This window comes from Plectropomus leopardus, chromosome 19 (assembly GCF_026936395.1).
Source record: "Plectropomus leopardus strain MGB_pleo_1.0 chromosome 19, ASM2693639v1, whole genome shotgun sequence".
In the NCBI taxonomy this organism is placed as follows: domain Eukaryota; kingdom Metazoa; phylum Chordata; class Actinopteri; order Perciformes; family Serranidae; genus Plectropomus; species Plectropomus leopardus.
The window spans coordinates 30,719,469-30,733,038 of NC_142194.1; the positions used below are offsets into that span (position 1 = coordinate 30,719,469).

The 13,570-nt window shown below is 44.1% G+C and overlaps 1 protein-coding gene across 2 annotated transcripts in view; it reads left to right on the forward strand.

Moving 5' to 3' along the window:
* The window catches only part of ccdc57 (coiled-coil domain containing 57), a 97,778-nt gene that overhangs the window by 10,660 nt on the left and 73,548 nt on the right, over positions 1 to 13,570 (forward strand). The gene's annotated exons all lie outside the window — the stretch shown is intronic.

Below are 13,570 nucleotides of genomic sequence, written 5' to 3' on the forward strand. Positions count from 1 at the left end.
ATTAACATGGCTATCGAATCACAGTTGCACTCAGACCTTCAAGCCTGTGAGTATTTTAGTGTCCATTGGATGAGTGTTGTGACTTTCAAGACAAGCCTCAGCTGGCAATATTTGTGCGGTCTTTTCCCGAGTTTTGGAATTTCCACTGCATCATCCACAGGGAGCAATTCGTGTCTAAATCATGAATGAATAATGAATTTAGACAACATCATGAAGCCTGTGATGGAAATCGTCAACTACATCCACACACATGCGCTTAACCACAGGCAATGCAAAAATCTCATCGCTGAGATGGACCAAGGCCTTCCAGGTGAACTGCCGCTGCACTGCACTGTGAGGTGGCTGTCAAAAGACAAGGTACTTTGTTGCTTCTTTGAGCTTTTGGATGCCGTGAAACTGTTCGAGGAAGAGAAGGACAAGCACTATCCCGAGCTCTCAGACCTCAAGTGGATTATGGATCTGGCTTTTTTGGTGGACATGCTGTGTCACTTGGACAGACTGAACCTGACCCTGCAGGGTAAGTCAAAAATACTGCCTGACCTGGTGCAAAGTGTGTTTGCGTTTGCTAACAAACCAAAGCTGTTCAAGATGCATATTCAGAAGAGAGATTTAACGCATTTTCCCACTCTGCTAAAAGCCAGTGGGCAATTTACGGCACTGTCCTGAATAAGCAAACAGCCAGATATGCAACAATGGTTGAAAACCTGCACAAAAGCTTTGTGACCCGGTTACGTGATCTTCAACTGAAAAGGCCACAGATTGCGTTCCTTGTCAACCCGTTTAATGCGGAGTTGGGCTGTTTGAAAACCCTGCTGGTAACAGATGAGGCAGCGGCTGAGTTGGAGATGATCGATCTTTGTGAAGAGGACCAACTGAAACCTGCTTTGAGAGAAGGGACCATTGAATTCTGTAAAAGTGTGCCAATAGAAAAGTACCCAAATGTCAGACGGGCTGCACTTAAGATACTGTCAATGTTTGGGTCAACATACATCTGCGAGTCTGTTTTTTCTACCCTGAAACACGTGACATCAAAGCATCGATCTGTTCTGACAGACACACGTGAAGGAATTGCTTCGAGTGTCAACAACTGACTATCAACCAGATTTGAAAAGGATTGTTGAGGGCAAGGAATGCCAGAAGTCCCACTAAGCAACATGCATGGTAAGAGAAAAAATACCATTGTAAATTATAATAGTTTTGTTTATAGACACGAACTGAACATTGAACTGAGAGTTTGTTTGTGAGACAGTGCACACATTGTTCATTGTTGAAAATGACTGGTCTGTGGTCTTAGTCCTGTCAATTTTTGTCATTATCATGTTGATTTGTGACATTTACAGTAAATGTGGCAGGGCAAAAGTCTCTGTGTGAATAAGAGAGGGCGAGAGAGTGAGGGGAAGGGATGGGGGCAGTTCATATATGCCCATGTGTATGATGTGGCTCTTTGCAGTAACACAGTAAAAATTGTGGCTCTTAGCCTCTGACTGGTTGGCCACCCCTGATTTAGTTGATTAATTTATTCATTTATCATTCATTTATTCATTCATTGATTCATCTTTTAGTATCTGAAATATGAAAAAATATTAAAAGTTGTCTTCTGGAACGTGTCATCCAGTGGATTTGAGCTGAGATATGTGCAGGGAGATCTGGGCACTGTTGAGATGGAGAAAAGTTTACCACAGCTTATTTATACTACTATCCACTGTCTTATGATACAAAGCTGGTTGGAAATCAAGTGTCACTTTAAAATATCGTTTATCAAATACATTTTCTTCTAACCAACCAACCAACCAACCCATTGTTAGTTACAGGCAGAACATGTTGCTGTCAAACATGTCTTCAGCCATGTCTTTTTACTTTTGTGCAGGCTTCTGATTAATTCTGTCTCCCTGTTGTTTGTGTCTGTGTAAGACTCTTAACTGTATTTGGGTGGTTAGTGTTTGTTTGTTTGTTTTTTTTTTTTTTTTAGTGACCAAGTTTTTATTAGCACCAGTCATTCAGTACAGTTTGCTGCTGGTACCTGCCCAAAAACACCCACCCGCTAATACCCTTCAGAACACCCCTGAAAACAACCCTCACACCCGAACCCCTATGGTCTCTATTTAAACACACCGTGCTTAATTACTGGAGTATTGATTCTTGAGGCACTGAGGTTATTTAGTTGGAAATCTCTGATGCTGCATCTCTCAAAACGCTGAGAGTTGAGGACTTTGCTTTGTTTATCCTTGCTGTGAATAGTTCAAGCATCACTATATCGCAAATATAGGATTACCACTGATGAATGCTGAGTGAGTGAGTGAGGAAGGAGCCAGTGCTGGGCTATTATTTTCCTCCTGGCAGTTAAGCCAGTGAGGCAACATTTTTTTTCTGCTTTCAGCTAAGTTCAGTTTAGAATCATTATTAACTATCCCTATGGGGATTTGATGTCCGATCACGTCAGATATCATTGAGTTTGTTTTAATCCCAAGTTCATACACTTTTTCACATTCCCAGACCATGTGCAGGAAAGTTCTGATTTGTTCAGACAGAAATGTTGATGTACTTCCTCTACTGTGAGTCCTATATGTCCGATGGCATATGTTGGAATGGCTAAACTGGTAATTTAACATTTAAAAGTGTGAGTAGTGTTTTGTGTCTCACATTTGGACAAAGTACACTGAGTTCACTTGTAATGAAAAGTAAATATAAAGAGAGTTGCTTCACCTGCTTAAGTGTGGGGAGGTTGAGTCATCAAGTCTCCAGTAAACTGAAATGATGGCAACAATTGAATTCTTAAAGGGTAAGCCAAGTAACAAAAGAACATATTTCCTCACCGACCTTTAATGGTATCTATGCATGCAGATAGCTTTGGTTTTATTTGCACAGGTTTTGAAATATGTCTCACAGATATCTGATATCAACCAGATATCAACCAAACACAACGAAGGTCTGTGGATTATCAAAAGTAACCAGGACATTGTGTCTTGGAAAACACATTGCTATTGCATGCTGATCTATTGGTATGCTCACGCATACAAGAAATGTGACTTGGTTTAGCTGTACTCAGTGTACTTCACACAGTTCCAAGACCAGTGAGCCTTATGCAAGAGCTACTTATACATATGATGTCAGAAAATGTGTCAAAATCCGCCCATCCACTTAACGACTTATATTTTTGATTGTTTTTTTGTTTTGTTTTTTTAAATTACATTAGCCACTCCACATTTTTGTTAGTTGTGTCTAAACGGAGATGATCAGCAGACACGCACGCACACACGCACGCACACACACACACACACACACGCACACATACACAAGCAGGCAGACTGTACAGACAGACAGAGACAGAGGTGTACATGTGATCTGAAGACCCGAGCAGACCAGACCAGAGCAGCAGAATCGCTTGTTCACAGGAGGAGAGAAATGCACCTCTGGTGTGAACAGCCAGTCTGGCGTGAAAGTTGACATATTGCAGTGCTTCTGCCTCCAGTGTGAACCCGAAGTTAGTCAGACTGGCTACAATAGCAAGGCTGGATAACAATGGCCATGTAAGCTAAGGCTAGCTCTAACAATGGCTTTAGGTATATAGGCAAGGATAGACATCTATGAAATTATTTTAGTTATTTCAAAAGCATTGCACAACAATAGATCGGATTAGACAAACTTAAACATTCCCTTATTTGCAGCCCCTATGTTGTGCTACATTGTGAAGAAAGAGAGGAACTGACTTTATCCTTCCTGTAATGATAGCTATCGATCAAGGTACAAGGTCAATGTGTACAAGTGATTGTGTTGATTGTAATCATAAGGGGGCCAGTGCCTTTTAGGATGCATGACATGATTTTTTTTCAACACTGATACGATAACCAGTTGTTATCTGCTCCTCAGGCCATTAACTAATACAATACTGATAATTTTACATTTTTGTATTTTAAAAAGGAGTGTATGTCCTAGGCAAATGTAACTGACATCATTATGTTAACACAACAAAAACAAATTAAATCTGTAAGCAGCAACGAATGGACCCTCCCACCCCCACGCAAGTCGGGGGTAGTGGCAGGACTGTGACTAAAGTGATCGTTCACTTCAGTTAAAGTCGGACATTGCAGAAAGAGAGATTGGACCCTTTAGTGAGACATTTCAAAAGGCGTTATGGTGCTGGAGGCAACACAAAATCCACATCATCTTGGTCTACATCATTTTCTGACCAAACCATGTAAATCAAATGAAAGTTGTGTTACAAGGCTTACTTCCTGTTGCCAGTAGGTGGCGCAGTGAGTATCATAGTTAATTGACATGTTGATGTGTTCAGAGCTGCAGCCTGATCACATCTTGTGAAATTTGGGGCCAATCGGTCTTTGCAATGTAAATTTATAACAACTTCCTGTTTGGCGGCAAAGACCACATCGCCATGGCATCGGTCTTCAAGGAAAACGTATAATCTTCATAGAAAGGCCTCGTCAAGGTCTTGGGACTTCTCTTCCCAAGTTTGAGCTGAATGTGTCAACCTGTAAGGAGGTGCACATCAAAATATAAAACACGTCATTTCCTTTTGCCAGTAGGTGGTGTTATGATGATAACTCAATTGAACGATGCAGATGTGTTCAGGCCGGGACTCTTATCAAGCATGAGAAGTTTGGGGCAGTTAGGACAATGTCTGGCTCACGAGTTACAACAACTTCCTGTTTCATGGCCAGACATGGAACTTGGAAACCTAGCCACACCCACACAATGTGATGAAAATGAATTTTTCTTAATAATTCTTAATGTCACAGGTTCTAAGGTGGTACACACCAAATTTTAAGTAAATAAACATCAAAGAAAAACACGTCATTTCCATGTGATTTCCTGTTGCCAGTCGGGGGCGCTATAAGTAATGGTACTGGTTAACTCTTTCAATATGTTCAGGGGAGGACTGTCATCCAACATGTGATATTTGGTGCGGACTGGATGGGGGCTGCGGTCAAAAAAATCAAATAATCTCTTTTCCTAATCACTTTTCCTTAACCTCCAGAGAAAACGTCATGAGGTCAAGGAGAGATGCGAAGAAGAATTGATAAGGACTTAGGAAAAGACAATTGCGGTGTTTACAGAATACGAAATATTAATTATTATTATTTATAATTATAATTAAAATAATAATTACAAAGGCTAAATGAGGAAAACCCAGTTAAAATATGACATCATTACCAAGGTGAGAATTAAGATAAAGAGAAATATAAGCTGCCTGTCACAGAAGTGAAAAGTAATGTTGTGACACAAGATGGTTGCTCTCACTCACCCTCCTTTTCCCTTATATTTATCGTCATGAATCCTTATGTGATTTCATGACAATAATAAATATGAAAATATGTACAATGTGTTAGATCCACTACTGTACATATGATCATTCTTAAGTTTCAAAGATGAATCAAGTGATGTTTCAAGTGATGAATTGAAAACAACGCTTAAAACGTTGCCTCGTGTTCTGGCTAATGTGCTGATTCTGATCTTATAGGCTACAGATGTTTATTGTAACTATACTTTCACTAGAAGCTCTATCAGAGGTTGAGACATATGGATACCCCCCCCAACAAAACAACAAAAGAGAGATAATAAAAAAAATAAAAATAAATTTAAAAAAACAGTAAGAAAACATGCACACTTTCCCACTTTGTCACCGCCTGATGCCCCTCTCCTTTTTTTAGAAAAAAAAAAAAGAGAGCGACCCCCACCCCCCAAAACAAACTTGTACCAGTGCTATGAAGGAACATGCGCAGTCCGTTTATCCTCCCTCCTTGAATTCAGTCTGAGCTTAAGGACAGCTGTGAGCCAAACGGCGTAATTGAGATTCCCCGTTATGTACCACGATTGTTGTGACTTAAAGTTGACAGGCCTTGAGATAAAACAGAAAAACCCCACTCAAATAACTTAATAAATTCTTGCCTGCCAGTTTTTAACCCAAATAGCAGGCTGTAGTTCCTGATTGATTGACGCATGCACACCTCACTGATTAAGTTTTGACGCATGGGAGAGAAAACATAAAAACACACAACGATATGACACGGGGGGGGTTGTAGTTGATAATAATAAAAATAATAATAATAATGATAATAATTAAGTCATTAAGATGACTCCAAAGAGATAGAGAGAAAGGGCACAAGGGGCTTAGTCTCAGTTCAGTCTTACCAGTTTTTAAGTATGGCTTTTCCTCTTTCCCCTCGATTGAGGCATTTTTTCCTTTCCAAAAGAAGCGATGAACTGCTCTGCCTCACCATTCTCAGTAAAGGTGTTATTTCCCCGGGATAGCTTGATTGTAGCAGGGGACAGGTGGAAAGCCTGGAAGCCTTTGATGCAAGCCTCATGCATCACTTTGTAGCACGGTCGCTGTCTCGCTGTAGCCTCACTCTAGTCCGCGGCTCACTTCAGTTGGATGCCTGCTACCTCAGGAGGATTTTTCCTTGCGTCGTTGAAAAGACGATCTCTATCCATGTAACAAAGGCATTTTAGGATCAGCGTGGACGCTGTGCGTTCCCTGGACCAGGTTTGGATAGATGACCAAGACGGTGGCACCTCATCAGCTCCAGTTGGGCAGACACAAACACAGGAAACCATTTGGGAATATATTCCCTTCAGGTAGGCTAGTGCATTTGTGCCCTCAGCTCCCTTTTTTGGGTTGAATATGAGCAGGTTGTCCCCTCGTGCCTGGTCTTCCATGTCCGTGAGCTTTGCTTCGTAAACTTCTTGGTTTTTTAGGCTTTGAGCTGCCACCTTTTCCACGCTGGTAACCCGCTTCTGGAGGTTCAGTGTTTCCAAGCGAATGGATTTAATTTCTTCAGTATGAGGTGACAGAATAGTGTTCATACTATCGATTCGTTTTTCAAGTCTACTTGCAGGGGCCTCAGATTTCTTACCAGCCATCATGAGTTGTAGTTTAGCAGCTGTTCTTTGTCTTGTCTCCCACATTTACTTCTACCAAAAGTTTATAGAAGTAAATAAACACATCCAGTACTGAAAAACTGCCCTTACAGTCATAAACTGCTTTAAGTTTGGGGAGGGTGGACGCCGAGAATACCTACCGTCATGACACCCAATGGCAGCTGCACCCTGTAGACAATCTACCCCAGGCTCTCCAGTACTCTGCACGGTCCTGCCCACTGGCTGTCCAGTTTAGGACCTTGGTCCTTTTTCTGCTGTGGGTTGTAGATCCAGACAAGCTCCCCAACTGAAACCATCCACCATTGAGGCCCCCACAGGAAACTGTTGGCTTGGGGCATGGGAATGACCTGTGGGACCCTTACGTACACAGGGGTTGCAATGGCGGCAAAAATCCCCCGCACTCCTGCACCAACCTCAGTAGAGCCCTTGTTGAAGGCAGCGGAGAGTCTTTGTAACTCCAAAATGTCCCAACCCTGAAGCTCCATGCATGGCCTCAAGCACAGCCTGCTGCAGGCCCTTAGGGACCACAACCTGTCACCTATCCTCCCCTGTCGCTGGCTCCTTCCATGCACACTGTAGCACACCCTGGTGTAGCCGCAGTGCACCAAACTGTGCCCACAGCCCTTTGGTTGTTGTAGGGAGCACCACCACCTCTTCCCATGGTGGCTGTTGCTGTGCCTCCACCCACTGCAGTAAAGGCTGTAAGACAGCATCTTGCTCCTGCTGCTGTCTCCACTCTGACTTGTCCACAGTTCGCAGCTCCCTGCAGTTGAACTCTTCCACCTGTTGCACAGCAGTACAGACCCCTCTTCTTCCTGCAGCTCTGTCTTTAGGGGTCTCTCCGTTCACAGTAGTGGCAGTGAGAGTGTCTGCGTTGGTGTGGTGTGCCCCTGCCTTCCTTGTATTCCACACTGAAGCTGAAAGCCTTCTTCTATCTTCTTCTATCCACCTGGCAACCTGGCCCTCTGGTACTTTAAATCTCATGAGCCACTGAAGAGCAGAGTGGTCAGTCCTTACAGTGCAGGCTGCACAGGTAGTATTTGAAGTGCCTGATTGTCGGCACCCCTGCACGTAAAACAATAGCACTGCTCAGCCTTTTTGAACACCCGGCTGAAATATGCCACCACATATTCTCCCTTAGGTCCCACCTGCGAGAGCACTCCTCCAACACCCACGCCACTTGCTTGCATGTAAAGGCAGTTTGGAGATTGTTGAATGCCTCCTGACATTGCTCTGTCCAAACAAAGTCTATTTCCTTCTGCAACAGTCAAAACAGGGGTGCAGCAGTATAAGAGAAGCACTGGACAAACTTTATGAAGTATGAGGCCAGCCCTAAGAAGCTCTTCACCTCCTTCTGGCTGATGGGAGTGAGCCAGTTTGTGACTGCCTGCACCTTCTCTTTCATGGTACCAATGCCCCCACCCTCCACCCTGTGCTCCATAAAGTATGCATCTCTCTGCATGAAATGGCACTTGTTGAAGTGCAGCTTTAGGCCCGCTGCCCTGATCCCTTCCAGCACCAGCCGCAGGGACCCCGAGCAGCCTCAAAGGAGTTGCTGTGCACCAGGAGGACGTTGACGTAAATCACGCACTGTTGGAGGAACCCCAGCGAGCACCTTGTCCATTAATCCTGCGAGTGTGGCGGGGTCATTGTGGGGGCTGCACAGCTTTCGCTGAAGTGTAAGGAGAGGGAGTCTCCCTGGGAGCGTGCAGTTGGGGGGGGGTGGGCAGGGGAGGAACTGGGTGGCTCACATTGGGAGCAGTGGCAAGGGGGAGATGCACCTGGTGGGGGATATAGGAAATAGGGGTAGTGTCAGGATGTCTCTGAACACAGTCTTTCCTGCACCATCTGCCGGTGTGAGGAGTCTGACCAGGGCTACGATGGGGCCACAAGGGGTCAAAATGATGATGAACCCCTCTAGGAATTCTGCGGGGCCTCTCCCTAGGTCCATCACGCAAGCCTGTGGCTTGGTCCTGTACTGCAGCTTTTCACGGCAGTTGATATTCCTAACTCCCCTCTACAGTCACAGTCATCCTGCCTTTAGCTATCACAGGTACCATCCTGCCATTGACCATGCACAAGCCACAGTGGTTGGTTCGAACTGAGTCCAGCCTGGCACCACATCCAGCCTCATCACAGTCATTGTTGACCCTATGACCTCCAGTACAGAGCAGGGCACCCCTTCCAGGGTAGCCGGGACGTAGCCAGAATGCCCCATACCGGCATGTCCCACCACAACAACCAGCCCCAAAGATGTGTTGTTCACCACCTCTGGGCAAAGTGGAGCCTGGCTCCCCTTCTGTGCGCTGGGGCTGCTCCTGCTGGCAGCGGGGCTTGGAAAGCCAAAGTTGACATTGGGGTAGGATCTGGGGTCTACATGTCCCCCTCTATGCAGACCCTGAGTTGTGTCCCTGTCTTCTATGTGATTTGGGGCACTCCCTGACCAAATGTCCTGGCTGACTGCACCCCAAACAGACCTTGGGGCCAGGGTGTGGTAGACGCGGTCTGACAGCTCTCAGCTGCTACACCCCACACATTCTCCCTCTCCATAGCCATCTCTAGAACCGCCTGCAACGTTTGGGGGTACTTGTATATGCAATCCAGTGAAGAGGAAGGCTCACCACCCTAAAGGGAAAGTTTGTTGGCTCGATCAAAATGAATGATGCCTTCAAACTCATCCTGGTTTCTGAGCCAGATGGCTAATGGCTCAGTGGCTATATTAAACAGCAGGGGCGAAAGCGGATAGCCCTGCCAGGCCCCGCACTTCAGAGATAGATAGATAGATAGATAGATAGATAGATAGATAGATAGATAGATAGATAGATAGATAGATAGATAGATAGATAGATAGATAGATAGATAGACAGATAGATAGAAGATACTTTATTGATTCCCGCAGAGAAAATCATGTATCCAAATAAATAAAATCAGAGACGATAAAAAAGTATGAAAGTATGGTGAGTGAATGCTGTTGGTACAGAGGCAGATGAGGTAGCAAACAAAAGTTAAACCCAGGAGATAAAATTGGAATCGAAATCAAAATTTTCCAAATAAAAAACAAAAAGCCCCACTCCACCCTGTCAAAGACCTTCTCTGCGTCAAGTGCCACTATAATTTCAGGAGTGTTAGTCGCCGGTGAAAACTTAATATTAATGACCTTCTGGTGTTAAAAAATGTATGCCTCCTTAATGTGAAGCCTGTCTGGTCTAATGATATTATGGATGACATCACACTTTGAAGGCGGAGGGAGAGAACCTTGGCCAGAATCTTAATATCCACATTAAAAAGTGAGGTTGGTCTATAGCTACTGCAGGAGGTAGGATCCCTGCCCTTCTTTAAAAGCAATGAAATAGATGCCTCAGACAAAGTCGCTGGTAATCGGCCTTCAGCTATGACGATATATTTGCTATGACGACGGCAGAGCATGCAGATGCAGCAGCCAGTAGCTCCTCAAATTCTTGCTACTTTTGCTATATTTTCCTATGTTTTCAACTCCATGGCCCTTTCTGCTGAAGCATGACTTCCCTACAACAGAGAAGCGCTCATTACAGCATCAACATTAGGAAAAGTTGTGTGGGTCTTGGACTGAATGCAACAGACCGCAAGAGGATCTGCACAAACGGCATAGTCCAAGCTGCCAGTCAGACCAGAGGGGGAACCGAAAGTGAAAGAGTCGGACGAAGGGAGGGATGAGAGCCGGCATAAGGGTGCGGCTGACCCGCCTTGGACCGAGAGCTGTTCCTCAGCCAAGCCTTTTTCTGGCTAATGTCCGCTCCCAGGAGAAGAGATGACATCTAGACATCTGTGAAGATGTGAGCAAAGATTGCTCTGCTCACATCTGCTAACATCCCTGATGAAGCTGTTGCACTGGATGGGCGGACTTTGTTCAGAGCAGACAGGTCGCAAGACTCTATGTGTTTATATAAATGATGCTTGGTGCTCAAACACAGTTAAAGTGAATGGACTGTGCTCACCAGACTTTGAGTTTTTGGCACTAAGATGTTGTGCATATTATCTGCCCAGAGAATTCACCAGCATTTTTATTGTTGCTGTATACATTACCCCAGATGCAATTCAAAAAATGCACTGCATGGGATCTTCATAGTAGCTGGTGACTTTAATCAAACAGACCTCAAATAATGTCTTACCTGAATTCCACCAGCTTGTCCAGATCCCCACCAGAGAAAGAAATACTGGACCACGTGTATACAAATATTCCCGACAGCTACAAAGCCCTCCTATGCCCTCATTTTGGCCTGTCAGATCATATCTCTCTGCTCCTTCTGTCGACATATTGTTAGCTGATAAAAAGGCTCAAACCAGCAGTTAAAACTGTTAAAATGTGGACAGATGAAGCCACAGCAGCTCTACAGGACTGTTTTGAGAGCACATACTGGCAAATGTTCAAAGATGCTGCCAAGATCAATCTTAAAGAATATGCATCTTCTGTATCATATATCAGCAAATCTGTTGATGACGGTGAGGTCATTCCCCAACCAGAAAACCTGGATGAATGGAGAGGTGAAGGCTCCTCTCAAAGCAAAAAAAGCTGCCTTTCAGTCAGGGGACAAGGAGGTATACATCATGACCAGAGCACAACTGAGAGCTGGCATCAAGGAGGCTAAGAGAAAACATCAGTAGAGACTGGAGAGAATCCTCAACAGCAAGAGCACTTAAGATATGTATCAGGCAATTCAACATTTCACAGGCTACAAAAGCAAGCGCGCCCCCATCATGTGTGAAGCCACGCTGCCGGACTAGCTGAACACATTTTAAGGTCACTTTGACCTCCTCAATTAGGACTCAGCTGGGAAGTCTACTCCGCCTCCAGGGGACCAGCCACTCTCAGTGACCACAGCAGATATGAGAAAATTTCTGCTGTGAGTGTATTTAAACAAGTCCGCTGGAAAGACAACATTCCGGGACGCGTACTAAAAACTTGTGCTGGTCAGCTGGTTAATGTTATGACTGACATTATTAACATCTAACTCTCACAAGAGACTGTTTCCCTACTGCCTCAAGACAGCCATCATCGTCCCTGTACCTAAAAAGTCTACTATGTCTAGTCGTAATGACTAACGCCCTGTGCTCTGAGAAACTGGTTCTCCTGCACATCAAAGACAACATCCCTGCCAGCCTGGACCCTCACCAGTATGCTTTCAGAAACAACAGATCCACAGAGGATGCCATATCTACTGCTCTTCACTCAGTCTTCACTAACCTGGAGAATAAGAACAGCTACATCAGGATGCTGTTTGTTCACATCAGTTCAGCATTTAACACAATCTCTCCCATGAAGATGACTGGAAAACTGACCAATCTGGCCTTCAGTACAACACTCTGCAACTGGATAGGAGAGTTCACATTGTCAGTCACACCTCCTCTACATCACTGTTCAACATCAGAGCCCACCAGTGCTGTGAGCTCAGCCCCCTCCTGTTCACACTGTACACCCATGACTACACTCTCAGACATCAGGGGAACTCTGTCATCATTGGCTGTATTACAAACAACGATGAGAGTTCATACTGGGAGGAAATCAACAGTCTTGAGAGTGGTGCACAGAGAACAACCTACTGCTCAACGTCAGTAGAACCAAGGAGCTGATTGTTGATTTTAGACAGACGGAGGCAAAGACACACACCCCTGTCTACATCAGTGGAGCTGTGGTGGAGCAGGTGAACAGCTATAGGTTCCATGGAATTACTGTCCCTGAGAACTTATCTTGGTCATCACACATCTCCACCCAGGTTAAAAAAGCACAGAAAATGCTCTACTTCTTCTACTGTATGGAAGTGTCCTCGCACATGTGAAATACACTTTAAATAACAGCAAGTGTATTATATTTAGAAATATGAGCTTTATCATTATCAATGATATTATCATTACCAAAGTATCAAATTGTCATTTGTTAATTGGCCATGGACTATCACCTGATCATTTTGGCAGAAGCAATCATTTCTCTGATCCTTTGCTGATTTTTCTTAGTATGTTCGTTTTATTTTTTTCTCACACCTCAACATGAAATAAAGCACTGTGTTGAAAAGAGGCGGGCTGACTTTGTGGAACCTGAGGTCACCTTATTAATACAGTAAATTAAATCCAGAGGCACAAGGATAACAGTTTTGGCTACTGCTGAACTACTGATTTGCAGGCAGGAGGAACTGAAGCAGCTCAACATGCAGGTTGCCCAGCTGGAGAAGCGGAAAGTGAATGAGGAGAGGCAGGAGCAGCTTAGGCTGAAACCGAAAAACAGAAAAGTCAAAAAATGGATAAATTAATGAACAAATAAAATTATTACACCTGTTATTGTTAGCCCATTCAGAATTTACTAACGCAATATTGCCAGGTAAGTAAGTCTTCAGTGGGCAAACAAGTGAACCCCACCACAAAATAACAACTAAATACCTTAGTTATATACAGTCTTTTGTTTTAAATCGAACACTAAGATTGGAGATGGAGCCAGCTTCAGACAGGAGTAGGGTTCAACTCTGCAGTCCAAGGGCCTCATTTACAAAGCAGTGCACAGGATCCATATAAAAAGTGTACGGCACAAAAGCCAAAAAGTACTGTGCACCAAAACAAAATCAAACTAACCATGACTAAGCAGTGTCAGTTGGTCTAGTACTGAATGAAATCACTCTGATTAGTAGCTCAGGTCGATGCAAAAGAA